Consider the following 13,801-nt stretch of genomic DNA (forward strand, 5'->3'; position numbering starts at 1 on the left):
TCCCTTGATATCAGTGCCTGTGACTCCCCAGGACACACATAGCCTTGTTGTCCCAGAAACTTAGTGGAAGCTCCCTAAGGATTCATAGAATGAAACAGGGTCTTTGCAGGAAAAAGGGTGAACAGAACAGGCCCGAGGCTGTGGCCTTCAGAAAGCTCTGTTTGCCAGGTTGGTCTCCAAGCTGGCGTCTGGGAACTTGACTTTCAGAATGCTTCAACCTGGTAAGGTTGATTTTCTGGGTCTGGATTGTTCATACAGTGTGATTTATGGTTGCTTTCCTTCTAAGAGAATAATTCTGGATAATTCCTGGCAGAGAAATCTATGTGGCTAGCCCCCAGTAAACGACTTAAGTTGTGAGTCTCAAACAGGCTACTCGGGGCCTGTATTACAAATGTGTGGTTGCATTGTTGCTGCTGGAGGGAGAGAGCAGCCTGTGTGAGCCCCCGCCCCCCAGGAGGGAGAGCGCACAGGGCCTGGGCAGGGATTCCTCCCGCGCCTCCTCCCCTTACTGAGATGCCCACACATCCTGTGTCCCTATTGGACAGTAGCCATGTGGACAGTGAGGTGCTGAGTCCCGTGAGGGCATCCGGTGAATCACTGGGGGTGCGGATGGTCTTAAGAACCCCCAAAACGGGACCAGACCTTTCAAGCAGGGTCCACAGTTTACACGGCACTTTTACAACACCCTCGCGTTCAACTTTTGAACTGTCGAGTGAGGGAGGTAATGCTCTTGCTTTAGAGATTAGGACCCTAAAGCTCAGAGAGGGCATGGGTTTTGGCCAAGGATGCAGAGCCAGTAAAGGGAGGGACGGTGGTGTGAACCTGTGTATGTGCCTGGCTCCACAGTCACACTAGAGCATCCTCCCCTACAGGGAGGAGGAGGGCTACTCCACGACGATAACCTTCTAGTGCTCAGGACCACTTCACTCTGAGCCTCGAAAGGGGGACAGTTCCTTTGGGCCCAGCCAGTGGGTGACTCAGCTCCTCTTGTCAGTAGTAGAGCTGATACTTGCATCTGTGCCCGTTTGACTCTGGAGCCCCCGAGTTCAGAACCGTTACCATTTCTTGGCCACGTGGCCTCCGACGTCCCACTCCCTTGCTCCAAGCGTCTAACCCTTCATTCGTAAAATGGCATTAACAGGCATCTAACTGATTGTGAGAGGAATACAGGCACCCGCTCTAAAGTGCCTAGTAGAAAGCCATCAGTCGCTGCTTCCTCTCTCTTCCTCACGCCCCTGTGTGAGGCCCACCACTGTCTCTGCCTGTTTCCCCTCCTTAAAATGACGGGGCTGATTTCAGGGCTGTCAGAGTCCTTCTGGGGCTGGCATCATATATCAAAGAATGAGCAGCCTTTTAAAATCCCACCAGCGCTGATCATAAGTGGCAGGTCAAACCTACCTCCGCCACTTAGAAACATGGCTGTGTACATGTTGTGCAAAGGCAGTGAGGCGGAAACATGCTCCAGCCTCTCCCAGACAGGGGTCCTGGAGGAAGACAGGTCAGAGCGCCGGAACGTTCCTTGTTTCACGAAGGCAAGGGCAGAGGGGAAAGGGAGGGCAGAGGATTTACACATGGGGTTGGATTCTCTACAGCCAGGGTCATCAGTGTGTTCTTACAGAGCTCAGTGGATTGCTTTTGTAGAGCTTGGTGGACAAAAGTGAAGAATGCCTCGTCAGGAGGCGATAGGGAGTGGTGGGGACTGGGGCAAACTTCAGACCCCGTGCCGAGCCTTGGAGAGGGAGCCTCCCAGCTCCAACTGTTTCTGCCAGATGGGAAGGCAGCGATGGTACTGCCAGATGGTCTCTCTCTTCTTTAAGAGAAGCCAGAATTTAAAGTAAAATATTTCCATTTTTAAGTGTTAGCTTGAATTTTCCTGAAGATCTCTGTGAGTGCATTAGAACTCTACAAGTGGCTGAACTGGCCCGTAGTCTATTTGTTTGCAATCTCTGACAGGCCTCATTTGCAGCATCTTTGTCACTAAATCCTGAAGAATTTGTGACTACAGTTTGCCCCTGCATCTTCTAAGATGGTCATTTCCAGAGGCATGAGAGGATGATTTTGAAGAAAAGCCAGCATCATTGAAGTTTTAATTATTATTCCCCCCAAATCCAGTGTCTTTTCATCCCCTTTTACTTTTGTTCAAGGATGTCCCTCCTCAAAATAACAGCTACCCGGACAACTCCTATTGAGCCTTCAAACCCAACTCAAATGCCCACTCCTCTGTGAAGCCTTTACTGATTATCACCCTCTTTTCCCAAGGATTTTAATTCCTTGCCGAAACTCTGCATCCCCACCACTCTCATCTCATGTATTAATGAGAGCCTCTTCTTAATGAGGGACTATTTGCAGTGGAATATGCATTACAGTGGGCAGGGTTTCTGGAAACCCACTAGATATAGGGCAACACTGGGCTAACAACGCTGGGGAACGGTCACCCCTGAGCTCTGAAGCTGCAAAGGAAGGAGCGGGCCCAGCACTCACAGCGGACAGAACGATATAGGGTTCCCTGAGAGTCTTAGATCCTAGGGACGCTATCAGGGGAGCCTGGAGAACGAACCCCCAGCCTCGCTTTCCTCCTGCGGTCCTGCGTCTTGTTGGAGCCTTCCGTTGGCGGAACACAGCTGGCAGCAAGAGACAAGGGGGCTGCTGATGTAGTCCATAAGGGCTGGCTCTGGAGGCAGAGCGGGCTGAAGTGTAGAGGGCAAGTAGAAGATGCCCAGCTCCCGCCCTCCTTGCTTGGGCCTCTCCATGGCTCTGTGTTTCTGGTCCCCCAGAGACTGGAGACTGCCAGCCGACAATCATAGCTGCAGCCCCCAACGCCGGCACACGGTAGGTGCAACGAGCTCTAGAAATCACTTAGTGCGTCGTATAGCACCTGGGGAAGCAAGAGTAGTGATGAAGGGTTATCTTTAGATTGTGCATAGGTGCCAGGTAATCATGAATTATTTCACCAGCTGTTACGTGATGCACAAAGCAAAATCTACTTTATCGGCACCTACTGTGTGAGGTATCACCTCTGACCTCCAGGAACTCATAGCTTAAACGGGCAACACTTGGACCATGAAAATTAGCATTCATTCCAAATTTTCCCTGTCTGGCTGCCAAAGGACACTGGTTTTGCTACGATGCTCAGAGATGTTATCTCAGAAAAGCCCATTATCAAGTATAAGGGCCTATGGATTAAGCAAATACCTTTCCTGCAGGACTTGTCTGAGCCTTTAACATACCCCCGTGTGATGTGAGTCTCCTGAAGAGCATCATAGCAGGAAACTTTGCCCAGAATTATTTGGTCACCCGATCTTTTTCCCCAAGGAGCTTCTCGTAAATCCGTTTTGTTGAAATATACTCTGGAAAACGTGGATCTTCTTGAACCGGTTCATTTTACAGATGGGAAAACTGAGGCTCCGAAGCAGCCGTCACCCACCAGTCTCGCGGGGAGCACAGTTTGCATAAGGAGGCAGGTGTCGAACTTGCATCCTTGTTGCCTTCTTTCTCCACAGTATGGTCAGCTCTTTCTTGGTGGGAGTCTCCCCCAAACTGGGACTGGGAATTGGATGGGAAGTAGTAGTTGGTCCTTTTTGCTGAACAGCCAGTGGGCCTCTGGCTGTGGCTGTCACGGAACCCTGGGCCCCTGACTGATGGGTCTGACCCGTTGTGAGACATCGTTGCCATGAAGAAGCTCGTGGGGTCGTGGGAGAGAGGAGATGACAGTGGGTGAGGGGTGGAGAGGCTGGTTGAGCACCACTCTCCCGTGGGTGACCTTTCCCTGCCTCTCGTGGCCGAGTCCCCCGACCATCAGCACCAGGCAGGGAGCCCCGTTCTCAACAGGAGAGCCAGAGTGGGTTTAAAAGACAGCAAGCCTGACAACAGCTCTCTGATGCCGGAAGCTGTCTAGTGGCTTCTTTGTGCTTCAAGACAGTCTGTTTCTTTCTCTCTTTTTAAATTTTTATTTTGTATTGGCGTATAATTGATTTGCAATCGTGTGTTAATTTCAGGTGTACAGCAAAGGGATTCAGTTATACACATCCAGAAATCTATTCCTTTGCAAATCCTTTTCCCTTTTAGGTTAAGACAGTATTTCTTTTTGTTCATAATGGCAATTTTTATTTTAGAAATAGTGCATAATGAAGGAAGAAAAGACCAAATGGAGAAAGAAAAATAAGACAATATTTCTTCTCAGAGATCTTACCTTTCTCTTTGGCCTCATCGGGTGGCACCGCCTGCCTCCTTGACCCTCCCCACTGCACTCACTGCGTTCCGGCCAGTATACACAGAATCGAGCTCCCCAGGCTCACCGCTCGGCTGCCCACGCACTCCGCCTTGTTCTGTTTTACCGATGGCTCTCTCACCATCTGATTCCTCGGCCAGCTTCAGCTACAAGAGATGGGGTGGTGGCCGGTGAATGCATGGGGACCAGACCCGGCTTTGTCACTTCTTAGCTGTGCCGTTTTGGGAAAATGACCTAGTCTCTCTGAGCCTCAGCTTTCTTATCCCTAAGAGGAGGATAATAATACTCCTTGCCTCAAAAAATATTTTAAGCATTAAATGGAATAATAGGCAGGAGGACTTCCCTGGTGGCTCAGAGGTTAAAGCGTCTGCCTGGAATGCTGGAGACCCAGGTTCGATCCCTGGGTCGGGAAGATCCCCTGGAGAAGGGAATGGCAACCCATTCCAGTACTCTTGCTTGGAGAATCCCATGGAGGGAGGAGCCTGGTTGGCTACAGTCCATGGGGTCGCAAAGAGTCAGACACGACTGAGTGACTTCACTTTCACATGTCACATGGTAGGTACTCAAAAAGTGGTGGTTATGATTATTCTCCCTTCAAATTTCGATTTAGAGGCCGATACTCTGGGAAAGCTCTGATTTTCCCCAATACATACACAGAGACACATACACACAGACACACACACACAGTCCTTCTTATATCTCCCTAAGGTGCCTATACTTTCTCCAGCTCTGCATTTATCTCATGGTAAAGCAATTATCTGGGCTTCTCTAGGGGCTCAGTGGTGAACATGCCTGCCAATGCAAGAGATAGAGGCTCGATCCTGGGTCAGGAAGATCCCCTGGAGAAGGGAATGGCAACCCACTCCAGTATTCTCTCCTGGGAAATCCCATGGACAGAGGAGCCTGGCAGGCTACAGTCCATGGGGTCGCAAAGAGTTGGACATGACTTAGCAACTAAACAACAGCAAAGCAATTGTCTGCTTACCTTACCATCCCTCTGCCTCCTGCAATCATCAGCTCCAGGCAGGCAGGAATCGGACCTTGTTGCATTCCCCAGCACCTAGGATAATGCTAGACTCAGAGTCAATACATCTGACCCAGCCAAAACTATTTCTATTACTTACTTCTGTGTTAGAAGGGAAAAAGAGCCAGTGTCGGAGCAGGTGCTGAGTACCAGACTCAGGGAGGAGATACTAGTATTTGCCCAAAGTCACCAAGCTGGTCAATGACAAAGGCAGAACTGACTCAAGACTCACAAGTCTTGTCTGGGACATTTTCCATTACTACTGAGGCCATCCAAAAGGATCCCAGCTCCCATGACTCCTGAAAACTCAAGATTGGAATGCTCCCTCTAATTTTTGAAAGGGATAAGGAAAAGTTTACTTTGTGTTTTGTGTGTTTTTGGCTCAAAACCCCAAGCAAGCATTCTGTTTCCTGAAAGACACTGGGTCCATGTCCTTTTCAGCATAGCCGCAAAGGTCGCCTTGCTGAATCGTGGTCACTGATGACTTCTTTTAAAGAGAATGAGCAGGGGAATGCGCTGCCAAGTAAAACTACTCCCTGAGGAAACAGGGGTGGGATCTGGGAGAGTCCCCGGGCTCAGATTTCCCCCCAGTGAGCTGCGGCTGTCTCTGGCTTCCGCTGTGAATTGTTGTCTTTCAGGCAGCCCAGCCCGGGACTGGGGCCAAGGGATGGCCTTGGCTCTGTCCAAGGCAAGTGTCCTTTGTTCTCTTAGGTTCCACCCTTCCCTGGGAGCAGCTGCAGGGGCCTCTGAATGGGTGACCTCATTTTAGCACAGAGATTATTCATTGCACTTAGAACAGCAGAGTGGGCTTAGAGATCGATCCTGGCCACCTCTTTACCTGTAGAAAAACTAAGGCCGGGAGATAGAGAGTGATTGGAAAGGTGTTACTCAGTGGCAGATCTTGAATCTATCCACCTTCCTATGGCACCTGGATATTCTTGCTAGCTATTTCTGGATATCTTCTGGCTGATGAGATGGTCAGATTGCAATGGATTTGAAATAGCCACACAAAACATGGCAGCGTTCCCACTTAGCAATGGTAGGTTCCCTCGTGAAACCCTTCAGTGGCCCACGATGCAAAAATTAGAACATGGAAGATAAGTATGTTAGCTAAGGTTTGTTGCCTAGCTACCAGAAGCCTTCCCAAATGCTTTCTGTTCGTGGCCTTGCTCACCATTCCCAGTGACCCAGAGAGGAGGCATCACCCTTTTACAGATGAACGAACTGGTCATGAGAGAGGCTGAGAGACTTGCCCAGGGTCACGCAGCTGAGATGCGACAGAACCAGGACATGATCCTGATTGCATGACGTGTTTTTCTGACACCACAGCTCATGCACCTAAATGTTAGGCTATCCTGCCTCTTGTTCTTCAGACACTGGGTGGGGACCAGTCTGTGCAAGGCACTGGGCTAGATGCTAAAGAGTCACAGATGATCGACACACAGCTCCTGTCCTTGAGGAGCTTACCTTCATGTAGGAAGGAAGGACAGAAGCAGATAATTACTAAATTATTTATTAGTAATTAGTTGTGATCAGAGCTAAACATGGGGGCTAAATGTTCCCTTGTGTTGGCTGACTTTTTTTCAAAGTGCTTACAGCGTTCTATCTCTGCTCTTACTTGGACCCATCAAAAAAAACCCAACATAGGTATTATCTGCCTTTGACAGCTGTGGATGCTGAAGCCAAGAAAGGACTGGTTTGGCTAACAGACCAAGTTGGTGTCCTGCCCAAGTCCACAGTATCCAGCTCAGGCTCATTCTCCACTAGACAATAGGGAACCTCCAAATAGGCTCCTGGTGGCCAGAATTAATTCAAATGCTGAGGATTAGGGAAAGCTTCAGTGGAGAGAAATTACTCCATTTATACTGTTCATTTGTGGGTCCTCCTTAGTTTTAAAGAGGGATATTTAAGATTACGTGCCTGACATCAGTAGAAGTGTGGTCAAGTCATCAGCGGTCCTTACTGTGGTCCTATGACTCGTCACAGTTGGGACCTGTCCTCAGTCCTCACTTCTCGGCCCAGACGTAAAACTTTTGGGGTTGTAATCCTAGTGGCCTAACCCATGAGTCTGCCGAAGTGCTCTGTAAGTTCTACTTTCTCTCTCTCTCTTATCTCCTTCCCAGTCCCTCTCACACACAGACCTGTTTTCTGAATAATGAAGGATACGGAACAATCTGCAGCCTCAATCTCACTGCTATTTCTTGTGGAAATGAGTTTTCACCTTAATGAACTGTTCAGGAACTGGACACATGCCTCCTGCTGTGATCAGAGCAAAGAATTAGTCCTGAAGATAAAGAATGAGAGTGTGGGGTGGGGGGAATGACTTGTGGAACTATAAGTGAATAAGAAAGCATCCAGACTTCCACTGAATGTGCTGTTTAACTCACTGCAAGACTGATGGCAGTCATGCTAGAATGAAGTTGGCAGAATGTTGCTCTGACACAGAGGTGCTCAGTTCTTTAAAAATTCCTGTCACTGTCCAAGGTCCTGACTGAACTGTCATAGCATCCAGATAGTTGGCCATTTCCAAGGACGTCTCTGTTCGAGGTTGCTCATGGAGCATTGTCCTGATCTGAGAGTACATTTAAGGGGCCATGGTTGAAAACCCGTAAGAAGACAAAGATCAAGGTTGCAAACCTATTACTGATTCTGGTTCAGTTCAGTTCAGTCGCTCAGTCGTGTCCGACTCTTTGCGACCCCAAGGACTGCAGCACGCCAGGCTTCCCTGTCCATCACCAACTCCCAGAGTTTACTCAAACTCATGTCCATTGAGTCGGTGATGCCATCCAACCATCTCATCCTCTATTGTCCCCTTCTCCTCCCGCCCTCAATTTTTCCCAGCATCAGGGTCTTTTCAAATGATTCGGTTCTCCACATCAGGTGGCCAAAGTATTGGAGTTTCAGCTTCAGCATCAGTCCTTCCAATGAACACCCAGGACTGATTTCCTTTAGGATTGACTGGTTGGATCTCCTTGCAGTCCAAGGGACTCAAGAGTCTTCTCTAACATCACAGTTCAAAAGCATCATTCTTCAGCACTCAGCTTTCTTTATAGTCCAACTCTCACATCCATACATGACTACTGGAAAAACCATAGCTTTGACTAGATGGACCTTTGTTAATAATGTCTCTGCTTTTTAATATGCTGTCTAGGTTGGTCATAACTTTCCTTCCAAGAAGTAAGCGCCTTTTAATTTCAAGGCTGCAGTCACCATCTGCAGTGATTTTGGAGCCCAAAAAAATAAAGTCTGTCACTGTTTCCATTGTTTCCCCATCTACTTGCCATGAAGTGATGGGACCAGATGCCATGATTAGTTTTCTGAATATTGAGTTTTAAGCCAACTTTTTCACTCTCTTCTTTCACTTTCCTCAAGATGTCAGGCAATTCTCTCAACCTCTCAGATCTCTAACCTGTGGAGGAAAATGCTTGTGCTGGCCACTTCACAGAGATATTCAAAAGATTTAGTATCATTCAGTGTATTTCAGAGTCTGGTTTTGTGCCCTGAAAATATGATGATGATGACAATAGTGATGATAATTATATTAAACTTGCAATAAAATTGAAGATATGCCACAGACATTGTGCTAATTTACGTATATGGATTCTTCTAATTGTCATAAGATTCCCTCATATTATTAGACTGTGTTATGCTCATTTTGTAGATGAGGAACCCACAACACAGAGGGTTTAAGTCATTTATCCCAGTTCACGCAGCTAAATGGAGTGGAAACTAAGACACGTGGAAAATACATCTTACTGTGAAGGAAAGAATAAGGTGCGGGTATGGATTGTGCATTCCCTTGAGATCCTCAGAACTCCGCAGGATGGAGTCTGGACTTCCATCCCCTCAGAAGGGAAATTTCACAGCTATCCCCAAGAGCAGCTTCCACTGGACAAAAGGAAATGGTTCTGAAACATTGGTGATCCATCCGAAACAGTGGTTCCAATATGTCACCACTGTGCCTTGAAACCTCAGTGGCAGCATCCCCATTGCTTGTAGGACCGTGCCCAAGCACTTGAGCTTGGCGTCAAAGCCCACTCACCATCAGGCTTTCCCGTCTCGCTGTTCCCTTTCTCCCACAGCCAACACTCAGGCCACCCCACGCTTCTGCCTGTTCTCTGAGTATGTCAGGACTTGCCAGCCTCAAAGTCTTGACTTGTTGGGGGAAAGCGCCCTCCCTCATCTAACAGGATAACTTCTATTCAGTCTTTAAGACCCTACTTAAATGTTTCCTCCTCAGGAAGCCTTGCCTGATTTCCCTTTCCCCTCTTTGCTTCTGGGTCACTTGTACTTCTTTATCCTATAAGATCTAAGGTAGACTTTAACTATTGTCAGGAATGTCTATCTTTTCTCCCTGCTGTCAGTGCTATTTCAAGGCCAGAGGTGGCTCATTTTCATCTCTCTATCCACAAAACTTAACTCAGGGCTTGCCATTTACATTGTGGATGTGAAAGGATGAATGCGGCTTCTCCCAGAAGAAAGAGAACGGAGGCTTCAGAGCTAATTCCCTCAAGGGAATAAAAAGGCTAAAAATAGCCCTGTAGATTCCAAGTTAAAAGTCTGTGCTCAGCAGTTAAAGTCTAAGCACAGAACAGCAGAAAGAGCTAGAGCTTAAAAGTCAGGTGGTTTCAGGATTGCAGCCTTTCTCTACACGTTCCTGCTCTAACCTGGAAAAGTCCCTTCTTTTCCCTAACTTCAGTTTCCTCATCTAGAAAACTAAAAGGATTTTATTCTACATGGTGGTATCACTACAGAGGTTAAATAAGAAGATGGAAATAACCCATTTCCATCAACGGAATGAATATAATGGAATATTATGCAGCCGTGAAAATGAATCAACTGTAGCTACATGAATTAATTGGGCTTCCCTGATGGCTCAGATGGTAAAGAATCCACCTGTGATGTGGGAGACGCAGATTCAATGCCTGGGTCAGGAAGATCCCCTGGAAAAAGGAATGGCTACACATTCCAGTATTCTTGCCTGGAGAATCCCAAGGACAGAGGAGCCTGGTGGGCTGCAGTCCGTGGGGTTGCAAAAGTCAGACACGACTGAGCGATTCACACTTGCACTTTAACTCCACATGAATTAATGTCTGTGAAACACAGAAAGTTAGTATGGAGCCAGACAAGTAAATCCCACAAAAATCTATAGCACACGAGACCATGTATATAAAGTTCAAAACCCAGCAAAACGAAACACTGTCGAGAGACAGGATAGCTCATTAAGGACTTTGGGGCCAACAGCAGGTTCCGAAGCAGATGCTCCCTTCTCTCAGCTGCGTGGCCCTCGTGAAGTAACGCACCTCTCTACATCTACAGAATGAGAAGGACAGCACCGGCCCCCACCTCAAACCGGTCTTGTGAAGATGAAAGGAATTAATGTGTATCAAGTGCTTAGAAGGGTGCCTACCGCAGGGCAAGCGCCCATAAACAGAGCTCCGGTTATATTTTTGTCTTTGCCATTACCACTGTCTCTATCATCATTTAGGAACATGCACAGGATGGTGAAACAACACAGAAAGCAAGGAAACGATTAACACGAAATTCAGAACAGTGGTTTCTTTCAGGAGCTGCTAAATTATTAATCCTGCTCCGTTTCATGAGCCAAGTGGTAAGGCCACAGCGATCCACACATTTAGTGCTCTTTAATTGTGTATATAGATTCTCACTGTTTGGTGTGTATGGTATGTTTAACAATGAGAAGCTTCTAAAGACTAAATGGAATTAATTATTGAAGAGGATCAACACCTTTCTCCTCCTGCTCCCAGCTGAAATCTGGCCTTTCCTGCGGGCCTCTGGGTGATGTATTTGCCTTCACCAAGGAAGCCTCAACCTTCTGGAAAGGAACTGATCTGTTCCGCAGCTTCCCCCATCCATCATCCCCCAAGCAGTGTGTTTTACATTCATCTGCAGATGAAGATAAAAGGGTGGTGCATTGCCCTCTTCAAGATTGCTGGCAGGATAAGCGTGAAGAGGAAGGCTTTCATATCTTACCCTGTGCTTTGCAGCACTCACTCTTCAGCACAGAACTGAAGAATCTTGGCCTGCTTCTAAAGTTGCTATTTGAGAAGCAAAAATGCCCGAGGAAGAACAGAAGATTCTAAGCCCTGGAAAAGGCAACATCTCCAGGTTAAGATTTTAGCACCGATGATCACATCATGTGAGCAGTCTGATATTTCAGGGGTTCACCCAGCAGGCTTGGTGGCTGTGTGTCCACCACGGCTTTTGAATTCAAAAGCTTTATAAAAATAATAACGGCAGTAGTCAATTAAGTCCTTGCTGAGCACCAGGCTCTCAGCCAAGCATCCTGTGTGCATGATTTCCTGTAATCCCCACAACAGCTTTCTGGGGAATGCACGTCTATCCCTGTCTTATAATTATACAGAGGGCCAGGGAGGTGAAGCCACTTGCTCAAGGTCATACGGTGAATGGGGGCAAACAAGGTCATCTCCTTTATACTCAGGGTCTCCTTGATTGCTGCACACTTCTGAGAGAGAAGGGGCATTCCTATAACTGTTTGGCAAATAAGTCAACTGAGTCCCAGAAAGATGAACTGTCCAGCCCAACATAATGCAGTTAGGAAGAAACAGGATACCATCTGAGCCCCACCTGACTCCTGAATGGAAAGGCTTGACCCACTCCCCACCCTGCCTTCCTTCTCCATAAATAGCAAAGATGACTTTCTTATGAACACAAATGCCAGTCTACAACACACTCAAAGAGTCAGTGGGGGAAAATCACTGCCTTCCACACAGGGTTTGGGCAGAATTGCCTTGAATGTCCTGGACCACAAAAAGGACGGAATCAGAGCCATAGGGGACAGAAAGATATCAGAGGGTATGAAGTTGAGTCTGAAAGGGCAGTGAGCAGGCAGTTTGCAGCTGCAGAAGTGGGGAAGGTCACAGGCATCTCTGAGGAAATTGTGTGCAGGAAAGATGTGACAGAGAGGCAGGGGCGACAGAATGGATGAAGCAAGAGCAGTCATGAGATGCTGTAGACATGAAATCTTGGGACGAGCGGGGTGCCTTAGCATCCAAATGGTGGGTGCTGTAAGGTGGCCACGGGTCCCAGTTGGTCCCCCCATTTTTGCTATCCATCCATCCATCATCTGTCTACCCATCCATTCATATCCACCCATCCGTCCATTTGTATACCCATCCATTCATATTCATCCATCCATCTGTCTACCCATCCATCCACCCATCCATCCATCCATCCATCCATCATCTGTCTACCCATCCATTCATATTCATCCATCCATTTGTCTACCCATCCATCCATCCATCTTTCCATCCATTTGTCCATCCATCCACCCATCCATCCATCATCTGTCTACCCATCCATTCATATTCATCCATCCATCCATCTGCCCATCCATCCATCCATCATCTGTCTACACATCCTCATATTCATCCATCCATTTGTCTACCCATCTATCCATCCATCTTTCCATCCATCCACCCATCCATCCACCCATCCATCCATCCATCCATCCATAATCTGTCTACCCATCCATTCATATTCATCCGTCCATTTGTCCATCCATCCATCCATCCACCCCCCACCAAAACACCATGCATCTACCTCTTCATTCATCCGTCCATCCACCTATCCATCCCCTCAGAAAGTGAGCTCCTTATGAGTAGGAACGTCACTTGTCCTGCTCACCACTGTATCCTCAGCATCTGGAAGGGTTCCTAGCGCAGAGTAGGCATTTAATAGCAGGCATTAATTACTACTTGTTGAGTAAATGAATAAACCCTTCCACTGGGCTAACATTTGCTGAGTGCCCACCAGCCACCCTGAGGAGAGCTGATTTTCCCCTTGGAGCTGATATTCTAGTGGGAAGAAATAGACAGTAAAGAAAACAAATTGATAAATATATATCACATCATATAAATTCAACTGGCCAAATAGTGTGTTTCAGTGTGATTTCCCCTAAAAGAAGTCTGAGTAGGGGATTCAAGGGGAGGTCATGTATTTAGGAGGTAGTCCTAGAATGTACCATCAAGGAAGGGGAAAATTGAGATAAGGAAAGGAAGAAACCCAATAAATAACACGTTCATGAGTAAGTTTTGCTGCGAGCAACTGGGGTTCAGTCCTGCAAAGAACACTGTTCGTATTTGCCCACTCAGAGGCAAGGTAGCTGGAATATCTTCCACCAAGTCCTACCTCTCGTGGCAGGGTATGGATGGGTGGGCATGTATTGGATGGGTGTGGATGGAGGCAGTATTTTGTTATATAGTCAGGGAAGATCTCTCTGATAAAGTAAGCTTTGAGAAGAGACCGAAGGAAGTGAAAGAGTGAGCTGTGCACGTGTCTTGGGAAAGAACATCCCAGGAAGCAGTAAGTCATGCACAAAGGCCCTGGGTCTGGGCTGTGCCCAGATGTGCAAGGAAAGTAAGAAGGTTCTGTGCTGGGGTGGAGTGGCCAAGGACAGGAGCCGTGGAGGAGGCCAGATCACGCAGGAGCTTTGTAGTCGCTGGTAAGAATTTCCACTTTGACTCCAAGTGAGATAGGAAATCACTGGAGAATTTTGAGGGCAGAAG

At 47.5% G+C, this 13,801-nt stretch overlaps 1 non-coding gene across 1 annotated transcript; it reads left to right on the forward strand.

Moving 5' to 3' along the window:
- Window positions 1-4,568: 4,568 nt before the first annotated feature.
- On the forward strand, window positions 4,569-4,640 carry TRNAS-GGA. The gene has a single exon. It is a non-coding gene; the product is annotated as a tRNA-Ser (tRNA).
- Window positions 4,641-13,801: the final 9,161 nt, after the last annotated feature.

The sequence above is a fragment of the Bison bison genome, unplaced genomic scaffold (assembly GCF_000754665.1).
Source record: "Bison bison bison isolate TAMUID 2011002044 unplaced genomic scaffold, Bison_UMD1.0 scf7180017864495, whole genome shotgun sequence".
Lineage (NCBI taxonomy): Eukaryota > Metazoa > Chordata > Mammalia > Artiodactyla > Bovidae > Bison > Bison bison.